This window comes from Sapajus apella, unplaced genomic scaffold (assembly GCF_009761245.1).
Source record: "Sapajus apella isolate SASKATOON/1434 unplaced genomic scaffold, GSC_monkey_1.0 scaffold44, whole genome shotgun sequence".
Lineage (NCBI taxonomy): Eukaryota > Metazoa > Chordata > Mammalia > Primates > Cebidae > Sapajus > Sapajus apella.
The window spans coordinates 12,036,930-12,050,791 of record NW_022436984.1 but is presented as its reverse complement, the minus strand read 5'-3'; the positions used below and the strand labels follow the sequence as shown (position 1 = coordinate 12,050,791).

The 13,862-nt window shown below is 45.9% G+C and overlaps 1 pseudogene; it reads right to left on the bottom strand.

Annotated features, from left to right (window-relative positions):
- Positions 1-5,183: 5,183 nt before the first annotated feature.
- Positions 5,184-7,425, bottom strand: LOC116566730 (annotated as a pseudogene).
- Between the last annotated feature and the right edge of the window lie 6,437 nt (positions 7,426-13,862).

Below are 13,862 nucleotides of genomic sequence, written 5' to 3'. Positions count from 1 at the left end.
CTGTGCACATAGCGGACTCACATTACAGCTGAAATTGTACCACTTTCATAGAGTAGCAAGCAAGCCTGCTTTCTGTCTGGGAGATGTTACCTCATTCCTCAAGGCTACTCACGCAAACTTAACCCCGAGACATGGCTGACTACAGAGCGGTCAGGCCATTTCTTTTTGCTTTTTTGGTATATCCAAAAAAGATGTTCAGGGATGATCGGGGCCCTGTCTGATTGATTCACTCAATAGGTGGTCCAGGGGTAGTATGGCAGCTGTGCTCTCTATGGTAATCTGGGACCTAGTCCTCTTCTAAGTTATTGTCTCATCATCCCTAGGGTGTGGGGTATGGCTTGAAGTCCTCTTGGCCAAGGATACCACCATGTCCACATTTAGAGCAGCAGGATAAGAGAGAGGGGACAGGGGAGGGAATACTGGAGAAGGGGCATGGCCCCTCTCTCTCTATATATATATATTTTTTTTTTGATGCAGAGTCTTGTGCAACTTCTGCCTCCCAAGTAGCTGGGATTACAGGTACGTGCCACCATGTCTGGCTAATTTTTGAATTTTTAGTAGAGACAAGGTTTCACCATGTTGATCAGGCTGGTCTCAAACTCCTGACCTCAAGTGATCCTCCTATTTTGGCATCCCAAGCTGCTGGGATTATGAGCCACCGCACCCAGCCAGCCCCTCTCTTTAAGGAAGCATCCTGAAAGTTCCATACATCACTTCCCCTCACATTCCATTGGTCAGAACTTATATCCAAATAATCATATCAAACTGCAGGGTAGATTTGGAAATGTATACTCATTAATCCAGGCATTCTGTTAATGTAGCAAAAAGGGGAAGCCATTGGGGGAATAGCTAGAACTCTGCTGCATTCTTTATGACTAGTTGATGGCATTTAAATATACACTTTCCTGGGACCTTGGAGGGTTGGCAGTGTTTCCTCATTCCTCCCATCCTTCATATACATTAAGAATCTGAGCCTGGCCGGGCGCGGTGGCTCAAGCCTGTAATCCCAGCACTTTGGGAGGCCGAGGCGGGTGGATCATGAGGTCAAGAGATCGTGACCATCCTGGCCAACATGGTGAAACCCCGTCTCTACTAAAAATACAAAACATTAGCTGGGCATGGTGGCGCGTGCCTGTAATCCCAGCGACTCAGGAGGTTGAGGCAGGAGAATTGCCTGAACCCAGGAGGCGGAGGTTGCGGTGAGCCGAGATCGTGCCATTGCACTCCAGCCTGGGTAACAAGAGTGAAACTCCGTCTCAAAAAAAAAAAAAAAAAAAAAAAAAAAGAAGAGAGCTTGTGTCTTAGGTGTGTACTGGCTACCAAGTGTTTACGAGCACATCCCTGGGGTGTCAGATGCAATTCAGGCATGACCCAAGCTTCTGAGAACACAGAGTCAGATGATTTCCAGGGATCTAGAAGAACAGCGATTTTAGTCTAGATGATGGTGCACTCACATGTGTGGAGCTAGAGGTCCTGAGGATCGTAGTGGGAAGGTCTGAAGGAGCTCCAGACAGAGATGCTCATTATGACCAGAGGGTGGTGGTACAGAGGAAGAGCCATTTTGATGCAATGGGCTTGTCAACAGAAGAGCTCAAGCCATGCAGGGTTTTCCCCCAACCCTCACAGAACAGCCCACCAGGTACGGTGTGGAGCTGGCTCTCATGAAAGACATGGAGAACTCCAAGTCACCGGAGACTGAGACAGAGTTGGAAGGAGAGGTTTCCAGGAGTTGGCACTGACCCAGTATAGTTACGGTAAGGAATTTTCTTGGACCAAGTGACTGGGAGCTACCTGGGGAACTATCCCAAGTCTTATTCAGCTGAGGTCCCCAGGATGGCTTTGCAGCTGGTAGGTGCTTCCACTTATTAATGGGAGCTCCACAGTATGTCCCTGTAGTCCCAGGAAAGCCTCTGTACGGATGACTCGAGCCTCTGTGCAAAGTAGAAACTCAGCCAGCAAATTCCACTTGGAGTTCTACAGCCCTCTGAGCCTCAGTCATGTCCCTTGATTTTGTGCCATCTCTTACCAAATTCTTCCTTGCAGGTGAGGGAGACACTCATTGACCAGGTTAACTTTGTTTTGAATAGGGTCCTAGCAGAAGAGTCCCTGTCAAGAAATGCCACATTTTTGGGAAAAAAAAAAAAAAAGGACTGAGAATGAAGCCCTTTTGAATGGTTTTGAGCATGCCAGCAGGTACACCAAGACGGATGGTGCTGTGGTTTGAATGTATCCCCTCTAAAATTCATGTCGAAACTTAATCCTCATTGTGGTAATATTAAGAAGTGAGGCCTTTTGGGAAGTGATGAAGTCATGAAAATTCTCTCTTCGTGAATGGATTAGTGCCTTATACAAGGCTGGCACTTTTGCCCTTCCTTCCTTCTACCACCTGAGGACACAGCCTTCAAGGCACCATCTTAGAAGGAGAGAGCTGATCCTAACCAGGTACCAAGCCCTCCGGCACCTTCATCTTGGACTTGCTGGCCTCCAGAACTGTGAGAAATCAATTTCTGTTGTTGATAAATTACCCAGTCTCAGGTAGTTTTGTTAGAGCAGCACAAATGAATTTAGACGGGTAGCATTGATTGATGATACTGTGTGGCTTCTTCAGAAGGAGAGAGAGAGAATGGAAGGCAAGGAGGGGAGAAGATGGCATTTAACCACACACTGGGACAGCAGCATGTCTGTGCCCTCAGGAGCAAGAGAGAAGTCTTTTCGGCAGAGCCTTTGCTTTGGCTCCTGGGGCACATTGAAGTGGAAATAGCTGAGTAAGTTTATTTCAGCAACTTTGGGGCCCTAGGAAAAGCTGACCCACTGAAACAAAGCCGAGAGGAACTAGGGCAAAGCATCTAGCCAGATAGGACGACTCCGGCAGACCCCATGTGGCCAGGCTCACAAGACAGGATCCCGTCACAGCCAGGGCGGGCAGTGAGTCCATCAGATGACCAGCAAGAGTGTTCCACCCTGTTCTAGAGTGGAGGCCCTGTGCTCTACGGTCTGCTGGAACAGCCCATCAGGTATGGTGTGGACTATAGTCAGAAGAAGATCAGAAGCCCACAGGCAAATCCAGCCCTGCCTTGGGTAGGCTTGAATAGAGAAATGTAAGCCTCAATTCTGCGTCTCTTCAAAAGGCTAACGTTGAATCTAGGTCAGAGAATTGCAATGGAATTGGCAGTTTTTTCTGGGCTTAACCACATCCTATAAAGATGTGTGGTTATAACAAGGGCCAGGTGAGGTCAGGAAGGAGCAAATGTGACAGGCTCCTGTGCAGTTTTTCTGACACCACCTCTGACACCCAATTGCACCAATTCTATGACACCAATTGGGGGTCCCATAATTCAATTCAATTTTGGCTATCTGGAGTTAGTGTCAGATCCCACAAGTTAAAGGGCTCAGTCTCACAAGACTTCCCCTGTCTTCAGACACCAGCTGCAAATAGGTTGCCCAGGCTACCCACACTTCTGCCCAGACCACTACAAATGTGAGGGTTTCCATGACCTCCTTTCAGGTTTGCTAATTCACTAGAGTGACTCACAGAACTCAGAAAAATACGCTACATGTGCTTACTGGTTTCTTATAAAGGCTAAAACTCAGGAGAAGCCAAATGAAAAAGATGCATAGGGCAAGATATGGGGGTGGGGTGGGGCAGAGCTTCCTTGACCTCTCTTGTGCCCCACCTTTCCAGCACATCAATATGTTCATCAAACCAGAAACTCCCCAAACCCATTGATTAGGGGTTTTTGTGGAGGTTTCATTACATAGGCAAGATCGATCAAGTCTTTGTCTTTGATAATCAAACTCAATCTTTAATCCCTCCCCACTGCCTAGGGAAGTGGGGCTGACAGTTCTAATCCTCAAATCTCTTGATTGGTTTTTCTGGCAACCAGCCCCCATCCTGAAGGCATCTAGGGCCCCCATCTTGAGTCATCTCATTAGCATATTTTAAAAAAAACCCTTATAACTCAGGAGATTCCAAGGGACAAGACTATATATATACATATATGTATTTTTTTTTTTTTTTTTGAGACAGAATCTTGCTCTGTTGCCAGGATGGAGTGCAGTGGCGCAATCTCGGCTCACTGCAACCTCTGCCTCCTGGGTTTAAGCGGTTCTTCCACCTCAGCCTCCTGAGTAGCTGGGAACACAGGCACGTGCCACCACTCCCGGCTAATTTTTGTATTTTTAGTAGAGATGGAGTTTCACCATGTTGGCTAGGATGGTCTTGATCTCTTCACCTTGTGATCCACCCACCTCGGCCTCCCAAAGTGCTGAGATTACAGACATGAACCACCGCGCCTGGCCACATATGTACGTATTTTTTTAGACAGTGTCTTACTATGTTGCTCAGGCTGGAGTCCAGTAACACCATCATACCTCACTCTAGCCTCGACCTCCCGAGTTCAAGTGATCCTCCTACCTTAGCCTCCCAAGTAGTTAAGACTACAGATTAATGCCACCACACTCAGCCAATTTTTAAAAAATTTTTGTAGGCCAGGCATGGTGGCTTATGCATGTAATCCCAGCTTTTTGGGAGGCCGAGGTAAGAGGATCGCTTAAGCTCAGGAGTTTGAGACCAGCCTGAGCAACATAATGAGACCTCGTCTCTACTGAAAAAAAAAAAAATTAGCCAGTCATGGTGCTGCATGCCTATTGTCCTGGCTACTATGGAGACTGAGACAGGAGGATCACTTGAGCCTGGGAGATCAAGGCTACAGTAAGCTGTGATTGTACCACTACACTCTAGCCTGGGTAACAGAGGGAGAACTTGTCTCAAAAAAAAAGAAAAGAAAAAAATAGTTTTTTTAGAGATGGAGTCTCACTATGTTACCCAGGTTGGTCTTGAACCCCTGGGCTCAGTGATCTGCTTCAGCCTCCCAAAGTGCTGGGACTGCAGATGTGAGCCACTATGACTGGCCAGTTTAAAGATCTTACTTGGGTTTTATTTGCAATTCTAGAATCGAGCAATACTTCATTCCACAAAATATGATGAGTGTTCCGATAACCTGAGCAGAGGAAGTTGGCTTTAGAAACAGAGAATGAAAAGTGGATTGGTGGTTTCAAATTTCCTTTCCTTGTAAAGGTTAAAGTAGAGAGTTTCTTTTTCTTTTTTTCTTTTTTTAGAAACTCGATGTTTATTTTCCATGAATCTTATTTCCATGTTGTTTAAGAGCCCACGTAAGAACAGCTTAAGACCATTCAGTGGTTGCTCCTACCCATTCAGTAGCCTAAGCAGTGGGAGCTGCAGACCAGTCTTCCGTGGCAGGCTGGGCGCTCCAGTCTTCAGTAGGGAACTGCTGGATAGGCACAGAGGGCACCTGCCCACCTTCAGACCAGTCGGCAACCTCAGGCTGAGGAGCAGTGAACTCAGGAGCCGGAGCAGTCCATTCACCCTGAAACTCCTCCTTGGTCACAGCCTTGTCAGCAGCAGCCTGCTCTTCTTTTTCAATCTCTTCAGGATCTCTGTAGAAGTAGAGATCAGGCATGACCTCCCACAGGTGTTCACGGGAAATGGTGCCATGCATTTACAGAACTTCCCGAGCCAGCATCCACCACATCAAACCCACTGAGTGAGCTCCCTTGTTGTTACATGGGATGGCAATGTCCACATAGCGCAGAGGAGAATCTGTGTTACGCAGAGCAATGGTAGGTAGGTTAACATAAGACGCCTCTGTGAGAGGCTGGTGGCCAGCCCTTTGTTCAGTAACCACAAGCAGCTGTGGCTCCCGGAAGGCTGGCTGGATCTGGTTGGTGAAGTTTCCAGAAGTAAAGCAGCCAGTAATTGGAGTGGCTCCAGTGAGAAGATTTTCTTATCATACCAGCTCAAACCAGCCTGCTTGGAGACTGGGCTATTATCTCACTCTCAATTTGTGGGAAGGTCAGATAAACAACTTATTTTCAACTTGGTGGGGTAGAGCTTCAGCATGAGTGACTCCATTTTGGTTTGGTCTGTCAGGCTTAGTGCAGCAGCTCAGTCCAAACCAAAGGCCTCCTCTAAATTTTATCTAACAGCAGTAAGTCTAAGGAGGGATCTGCCTGTTATAAGTAAAATTTCAATGCTGCAAAAGAAATAACACTTGAAGATAAATCCTCCCAGCAAGGCAGTTTACTTCTGTAGAAGGATGTAGTGCACAAATGGAGCAACAGTGGCCGCTACATGCTTGGACAAGTGGGGAAAAGATACTTATGCCTGATGGGGGTTGTCCCTATTGCTGTGTCGTTCCCCCATTGGCTAGGGTTAGACCACACAAGCTAGACTAATCCCGATTGGCTATTTTAAAAAGAGCAGGAGTCTGAGCTGGAGTAACAGGGTGGGTGTTTTGGCAGGAAGGACAGTTATGGATGGGTCAGAGCAGGTAGCCAGGATGAGTCAGGATGGAGCTGGGGGGAGAGGGGGAACAGATGTGAGCTACTGATTAGAACCAGTGGAGAAGGTTGTTTGCTGGAATTACAAGAAAGTTAAACTTTAAAATTGAGAATTAAAGAAGAGAACTGAACGTGCTGACATACTGATTCTTTGAAGAGAAACTTGGGATTCACTATAACATGCTTTTATTTATTTATTTATTTTTGAGACAGAGTGTCACTCTGTCGTCCAGGCTGGAGTTCAGTGGCATGATCTCAGCTCACTGCAACCTCCGTCTCCTGGGTTCAAGCAGTTCTCTGCCTCAGTTTCCCGAGTAGCTGGGATTACAGGTGCCTGCCACCACACCTGGCTAACTTTTGTATTTTTTTTTAGTAGAGTCGGGGTTTCACCATCTTAGCCAGGCTGGTCTTGAACTCCTGACCTTGTGATCCACCTGCCTTGGCCTCCCAAAGTGCTGGGATATCAGGCATGAGCCACTGCAGCTGGCCCTGGCCTCTATTTTTAATAAACTCTCTAAATGATTCCCATGCTCACTAAAGTTTGAAAACAAAAGGGTATGCATTTTTTTGAGTCCCCCTCCCACAACACCACTCCTTCCCATGAAGCTTATTCAATCATGCTCTGAAGGAAGAGCCCCAAGTCTGACTCAGGTTATGGCCTTCTTCCCTGAGGGCCGGGCAGAAGGACGACTGGGTACAGAGGATGGCTCAGCAGAGCACATCTTCTTTAGGGTTCTGGAGATTCTGCTGCAGGTTGGAATCAGACTCTCAGGAAAAGGAATCAGAATTCACACTGGACAGTGTCTGCTGTGTCAAGCAATGTGCATGCTATACATTTTTATGTGGTTTAATCCATGAGGGAGGCATAACCGCTGTCATTTCATAGCTGAGAAAATTGAGGCTCAGAGAGGACTGGAGCCAAAGAGTCACACTGGTATTCAAACTCAGGCCTCCCTGGCTCCAATGTCTACCTCCAAATAGTAATGGCAGGGAATGTGGAGAGCTTGTGTGACTTGGGTGTGAGCTCGAGCCGCTGCAGCCACAGTGTGGTGCTGATTGCTCCATCATTGCTATGACTGGAACAGTGGGAGGGATGGGACAGCTCTGTGCTGCCAAGTAGGAGCAGTGTCAGCTCCCAGATGCTGCTTCCTGAAGCGCTACTTTATCAAAGCCTCCCTGGGAAATCAGCAGTCCTGCTGAATGTGACCCTGTCTCTCTGTAGAGTGTGCTGATCTCAGATCCCTGAGGTAGAGCCTGGTCAAAGGTCCTGGAGATTATTAGAACCTCCACATCTAGTGCTGAATCTAGCTTGGTTGACGCCAATTTGACCTTCTTCTGTTGCAGTGAATGTCCCCTGGATGGCTCTCCTGCCTGCAAGGCCAGGGAGGGTCGGGTAGAACAGCCCTTCTGTTCAGGGCTGGCGTAGAGGGAGACAGGCTGAAATAGAAAAGGTGTCACTTAGGACTTTCTGAGTAAGCCAAAGCCAAATCCAACAGCAACAGTGGGAAAATGAGTAGAAGGAATATATAAATCAGCAGCCAGAACTTTGATAGTAGGTCAGAATAGGGGGGAACAGGTGATGGGAAGTGATTTAGGGATGAGTCAGTGAGGCCACAGCTTGCTTGGCCAACACACCTGGATTGTGTCACAGGGCAAGAACAGGAGCTTAGAGGAAATATGTGCCCCTGGCCAAATTGTGCTCTACTTGCATGAGTTTGTTTGTTCATCGAAGGTGGAGTAGGCAGTGTGACATGACATTGATGGAAGGGACAGGACAGGAACGTAGCGGTGTTGTCAGGAGAAACTAGCCAAGTGATCACCAGGGTGTAAATTCACCTTTTAGCCCAGGGTCTGGTCCTCAGCCTTTTAGGCAAGAAACTCAGTATTGTCAGTGCCCCAGTATTCGTCCTGCTTAGAGACTAACCCCAGCTACACTTTTAAGGACTGGTATATACGATAAAAGCCTATTCTGTTTATTTAAAAGAGATTATCCTCTTCCAGGGGCTGGAATGTTCTAATCTCCCTTTCCTACCGTGGAAGAACTGGTGATGATGAATTACATGAATTAACAATCAAGGGCCATTTTATGAGCATGAGTTGCTGCAAAAAGCTGGCTAGGAAATGTACATGCACAAGGAAAGTTCCATGCTTTACAAGAGGGAGTTCCTCTCAGAATGAACTGCTGATGCTCCCCAGATTCGGTGTCTTCCCTGGACAGTGCTGGGTATTATAGCCAATGTTTGTATCTTCAACTCTTCCTTTTCTGTGATTCTGTATCAGAGTTGCATAATTTTTTTATCCCCCTGGGGACAGCGTCTCGCTCTGTCTCCCAGGCTAGAGTGCAGTGATCTCAGCCCACTGCAAGCTCCACCTCCCATATTCAAGCGATTCTTCTGCTTCAGTCTCCTGAGTAGCTGGGACTACGGGCACATGCCACCATGCCCAGATAATTTTTGTATTTTTCATAGAGATGTGGTTTCACCATGTTGGCCAAGCTGGTCATGACCTCAAGTGATCTTCCTGTTTCGGCCTCCCAAAGAGAGTTGTGTAATTTCACTTATGCTACAACTTTGTTGTGCAGATGAAATGGGTTTTCCGATCATCTTGTCCATAGCTGCTCTGGTCTTCTCTTAAGCCACCACTCACTTGCTTAGTTGGTGGTGGTGGTGGTGAGGATGATTGAAATGTCCGATCTGTTTTAAAGCAGGTAATGCCGATCATTGACACAATTCCTTTAGCTATGTTCAGTTTCTTTTGGGTGAATTCTCTCAATAACCTCCCTGTCTTCTTGCTTCTTCTCCTAACGTGGTGGTGAACAGATGTATGGAGAAGGAAGAGCAGTATGGCTTATGAGTCTTCACCACAGCAGGAAGAGCCAGGGGCCCCTGCTGGGTCCTGTCTTCTCTCTCTTTCGTCCACCTGTTTTCTGTGTGCTCTGCAGGCTTCTGATGCTGCAGCCTGTAACAGTTAGCATGTAGTCCTGAACTGAAGGTCCTGCAGGTCCTGCACTGGTCCTGTGGTCCTGAACAACCTTGGCAATACATCTTGGGAACATTGGCCCCCTTTCCATTACAGACTTGACTTGCCCTCAGCTCTGACTTTAAACCCTGAGCCTCTTGCTTTGTCCCCCACTTGTCACCTGCCATGGTGGTGAAACCGACCCAATTGTCCCATACAACTAATGTTTATAGTTTCTTTTGAATAAACATAGAAATTCACCCTCTTGGCTGGGCGCGGTGGCTCATGCCTGTAATCCCAGCACTTTGGGAGGCTGAGGCAGGTGGATCACAAGGTCAGGAGTTTGAGTCCAGCTTGACCAACATGGTGAATCCCCATCTCTACTAAAAGTTTTAAACATTAGCTGGGTGTGGTGGTATGTGTCTGTTATCCCAGCTACTCAGAAGGCTGAGGCAGGAGAATCGCTTGAACCCGGGAGATGGAGGTTGCAGTGAGCCGAGATCACACCACTGCACTCCAGCCTGGGCGACAGAGCGAGATGCCATCTCGGGAAAAAAAAAAAAAAAAGAAAGAAAGAAAGAAAAAAGGAAAAAAAAATGACCCTCTCAGTCTTAAAACTTGAGAAAGTTCCATTTGTCTTATCTGAGTTCCATTCTCAGGAAACCAACCATCATGCTTTCCAGATAGTATCAAGAAGCTGAAACTTACCAGATCACTGCATCAGGACAGTGAGACAGATGCCTCACCCATCATGATTCCCTAACCTACCACTTGCTTCCTGTTGACCAACTTCTCTTCCTCACCCCTCTCTAATTCCTAATTCCTGTTTTCTTGCATGTAGTTTCATTTCTTCCTTGCTATATAAACCCCTGATTTTAGTTGATCAGGAAAATGGATTTGAGACTGATCTCCCAATTCCTTGGCTGAAGCCCGAATTAAAGCTTTCTTCTTTGGCAATACTCACTGCCTCAGTGATTGGCTTTGTGTGTGGTGAGAAGCAGGACCTAGACTGAAGCCCTGGTGTGGTGACAGTGGCCCACTGCAGACTACACAGTGGGGTCTTCTCTTGGTGCAGACTCGTGTCCTCTCTCTTAGTTACACCATAATCATCTCTGAATAGCAAATAACAGTACATTAACAAAAAAGCTATTTTTCTGATGTACTGAGAAGCCAAAGCTGAGCAATACTGGTGTAGCTGCTAAGAAGTACACCCAAGGGGCAAGGCTCTTTTAGTTTTTCTGCTCTGCCTTTCCTAACTTAGGGACTTTTATCCTCATGCTTGACACCTCATGTTACCAACTGGCTGCTGCATCTCCAGGCCTCATGTCTGCTTTCTAGACAGGAAGAAAGGGGAAGAGGCAATAGGAACAAAAGATGCGGGGTTCTGCCTGCTGTATCTATCCCTTTTCATCTGGAAAGGGGCACCTTACATTTCATTGGCCAGAACTGAATCATATGGCCACCCTTAGCTGCAAAAAAAAAGAAGAAGAAAAAAGAAAAAAGAAAAAAAAAAAAAAACAACCCAGAACTATTTTGCTTTTTAGCTTTTAAATAGCAGAAAAGGGCAAGAGAACAGGAATCTCATGTCTATCACCATGCTATATTGGATGATATTACCCATCAAATAAACAATGAAGGATCTTGATAGAAGGTGGAGAGAGAGAATGGTGAAATGTTACGGTTTTGGTTTTCTTTTGAGATGGAATTTTGCTCCTGTCGCCAAGGCTAGAGTGCAGTGGCACCATCTTGGCTCATTGCAACCTCCACCTCCTGGGTTCAAGCAATTTTCCTGCCTCAAGTAGCTGGGATTACAGGCGTCTGCCACCACACCTGGCTAGTTTTTATTTTTAGCAGAGATGGGGTTTCACAGTGTTGGCCAGGCTGGGCTTGAACTCCTGACCTCAAGTGATCCACCCACCTTGGCCTCCCGAAGTGCTGGGATTACAGGTGTGAGCCACCGCACCCGGCCGGGTATATTGGATCAAAAAACCTCAAAGTCTGTCATTAGTTTCTTGGCCTCTGTGCTTTAGCAAAGAAATCATGCAAATCTAACAGACCTCTAACTTCTCTTTTATGGCAGTGTTCTCTCTTTTAGATTCTTCCTCCAGAATAGGTTTTTTAAAAACCATCTTTATCATGATATAATTTACATACCATAAAATTCACCCATTGAAAGTGTACAATTTGATGGTTTTGGCATATTCACAGAGTTGTGTAAATACCACCAAAATCCAAGTTTAGAGCATTTTCATCATCTCCAAAAGTAACCCCCACCCCATAGCAGTCAATCCTATCCCCACCCCAAACCCCACCGCCAGGCAACGACTAATTTCATTTCTATTTGAGCAAAAATGTTTAAAAGAGCCAGATTTTCTGCTATAAAGTCAGTAGAAAACACTATAAAAATGAGTGCATGCCTGTAATTCCAGCACTTTGGGAGGCTGAGGGGGGTGAATCATGAGGTCAAGAGATCGAGACCATCCTGGTCAACATGGTGAAACCCCGTCTCTACTAAAAATACAAAAAATTAGCTGGGCATGGTGGCGCATGCCTGTAGTCCCAGCTACTCGGGAGGCTGAGGCAGGAGAATTGCCTGAGCCCAGGAGGCGGAGGTTGCGGTGAGCTGAGATCGTGCCATTGCACTCCAGCCTGGGTAACGAGCGAAACTCCGTCTCAAAAAAAAAAAAAAAAGAAAGAAAAAGAAAACCAGATTTGTACCAGATACTAGGAGAAAAGAAAGCTGTGCCCAAACAGAAGTGAGGGGGCATCCCAGTGTGCTGACTTTTCATATTGGGTTACTACCTCTTAAAGTAGACAGATCTTATTTACCCCTCATGACTGCAGATCTGCAGATCTGAATCTTGTTCATTTGCCTTCAATCAGGAAGAAACTACCAAGCTTCTTTTTCTTTGAGCTATTTGTTTTCTTTTGACTTTAATTACTATTGCTGTAGCAGAAAGACTTTTTTCTTTTTTTTTCTTTTTTCTTTTTTTTTTTTTTTTTGAGACAGAGTCTTGCTCTGTTGCCAGGCTGGAGTGCAGTGGCATGATCCGCTCACTGCAACCTCCGCCTCCCGGGTTCAAGTGATTCTCCTGCCTCAGCCTCCTGAGTAGCTGGGACAACAGGCATCTGTCACCACGGCCAGCTAATTTTTGTATTTTTAGCGGAGATGGGGTTTTACCATGTTGGCCAGGATGGTCTTGATCTCTTGATCTTGTGATCTTCCCGCCTCGGCCTCCCAAAGTGCTGGGATTACAGGTGTGAGCCACCATGCCCGACCCAGAAAGACATTTTGTACCAGTTTGCTATTTAAAAATGATCGAGTAGGCTGGACAAGGTGGCTCATACCTATAATTCTAGCACTTTGGGAGGCCTAGGCTGGTGGATCACTGAAGACCAGGAGTTCGAGACCAGCTTGGCCAACATAGCAAAACCCCATTTCTACTAAAAATACAAAAATTACAATACATAGTGGTCCATGCCTGTACTCCTAGCTACTCATGAGGCTGAGCAGGAGAGTCACTTGAACCCGGGAGGTGGAGGTTGGAGTGAGTGAATATCGCGCCACTGCACTCCAGCCTGGACAACAGAGTAAGACTTTGTCTCAAACAATAAAATAAAATAATGAAATAAAATGGTCAACTATAAAGTTAGCTTTTTTCTTATTTTTATCTTTTTGTTTGAGATTTATATAAATCACTCATTAAGTAGATGCTTTCAAAACTGAAGGGCTAATCTGATTAGGTCTGCCAAACTTAACCTGCCCTGCTTTCTTCTGGTCGGTTGCTTTTTGTAATTTTTTTTTACACATGCATCTAAAAGCCATGCTGCTAAATGCTATTACTTAACCTTCACTGGTTTCCTTATTGATAACATTTCTGATGTATACGTCACCATGGTAACAGTGCTTAAGTTGTTTGTCAGGAATTTGAGAGCCGCTCCTGTTCAAACCATTTGAGACCACCTCCCCTTCAACTGGACCTGTTCAAATGCATGAGACATGGCCTTTTGATGTCAGAGGGCCAAAAACTCCACCTTCAAATCATGTTAACGCCACTATTTTCTGAACATGCATCCTGTAAAGAGCCATGGACCTGGATTCTGCCTGCACAGAGCACTGATTACTTCCTTTTCCCCACTGCCAGTCACCTTGCCCCGTGCCTTGGACCACCCACTTCTCTAATCCATAAATATTCCTAAACCTTATCTTTGCTGAGGCAGATTTGAGAGCTATGCTCCTACCTCCTTGCTGGGCTGCCCTGGGAATAAATCTTCTCTTTTACAAAACCCATTGGCACAGTGATTGCTTTACTGGGCTCTGGCAGAGTGAATACAGTCAGCATCACTAGAATAACCAACAATGTCATCTCTGAAGAAAAGTCCCTGTTTTCAGATTTTTTCCAAATTAGAAATTCATAACTGAGAAAGTATTTCTGGCTTCTAGAATGTATGGGCTTCTTAATAATCAGTTTTTGCTTAGCTGCTATTTTTCTTATGCTTTTGCTATTAAAATGTTTTGGCATGCAAAAAAAAAGGTAGAGGAA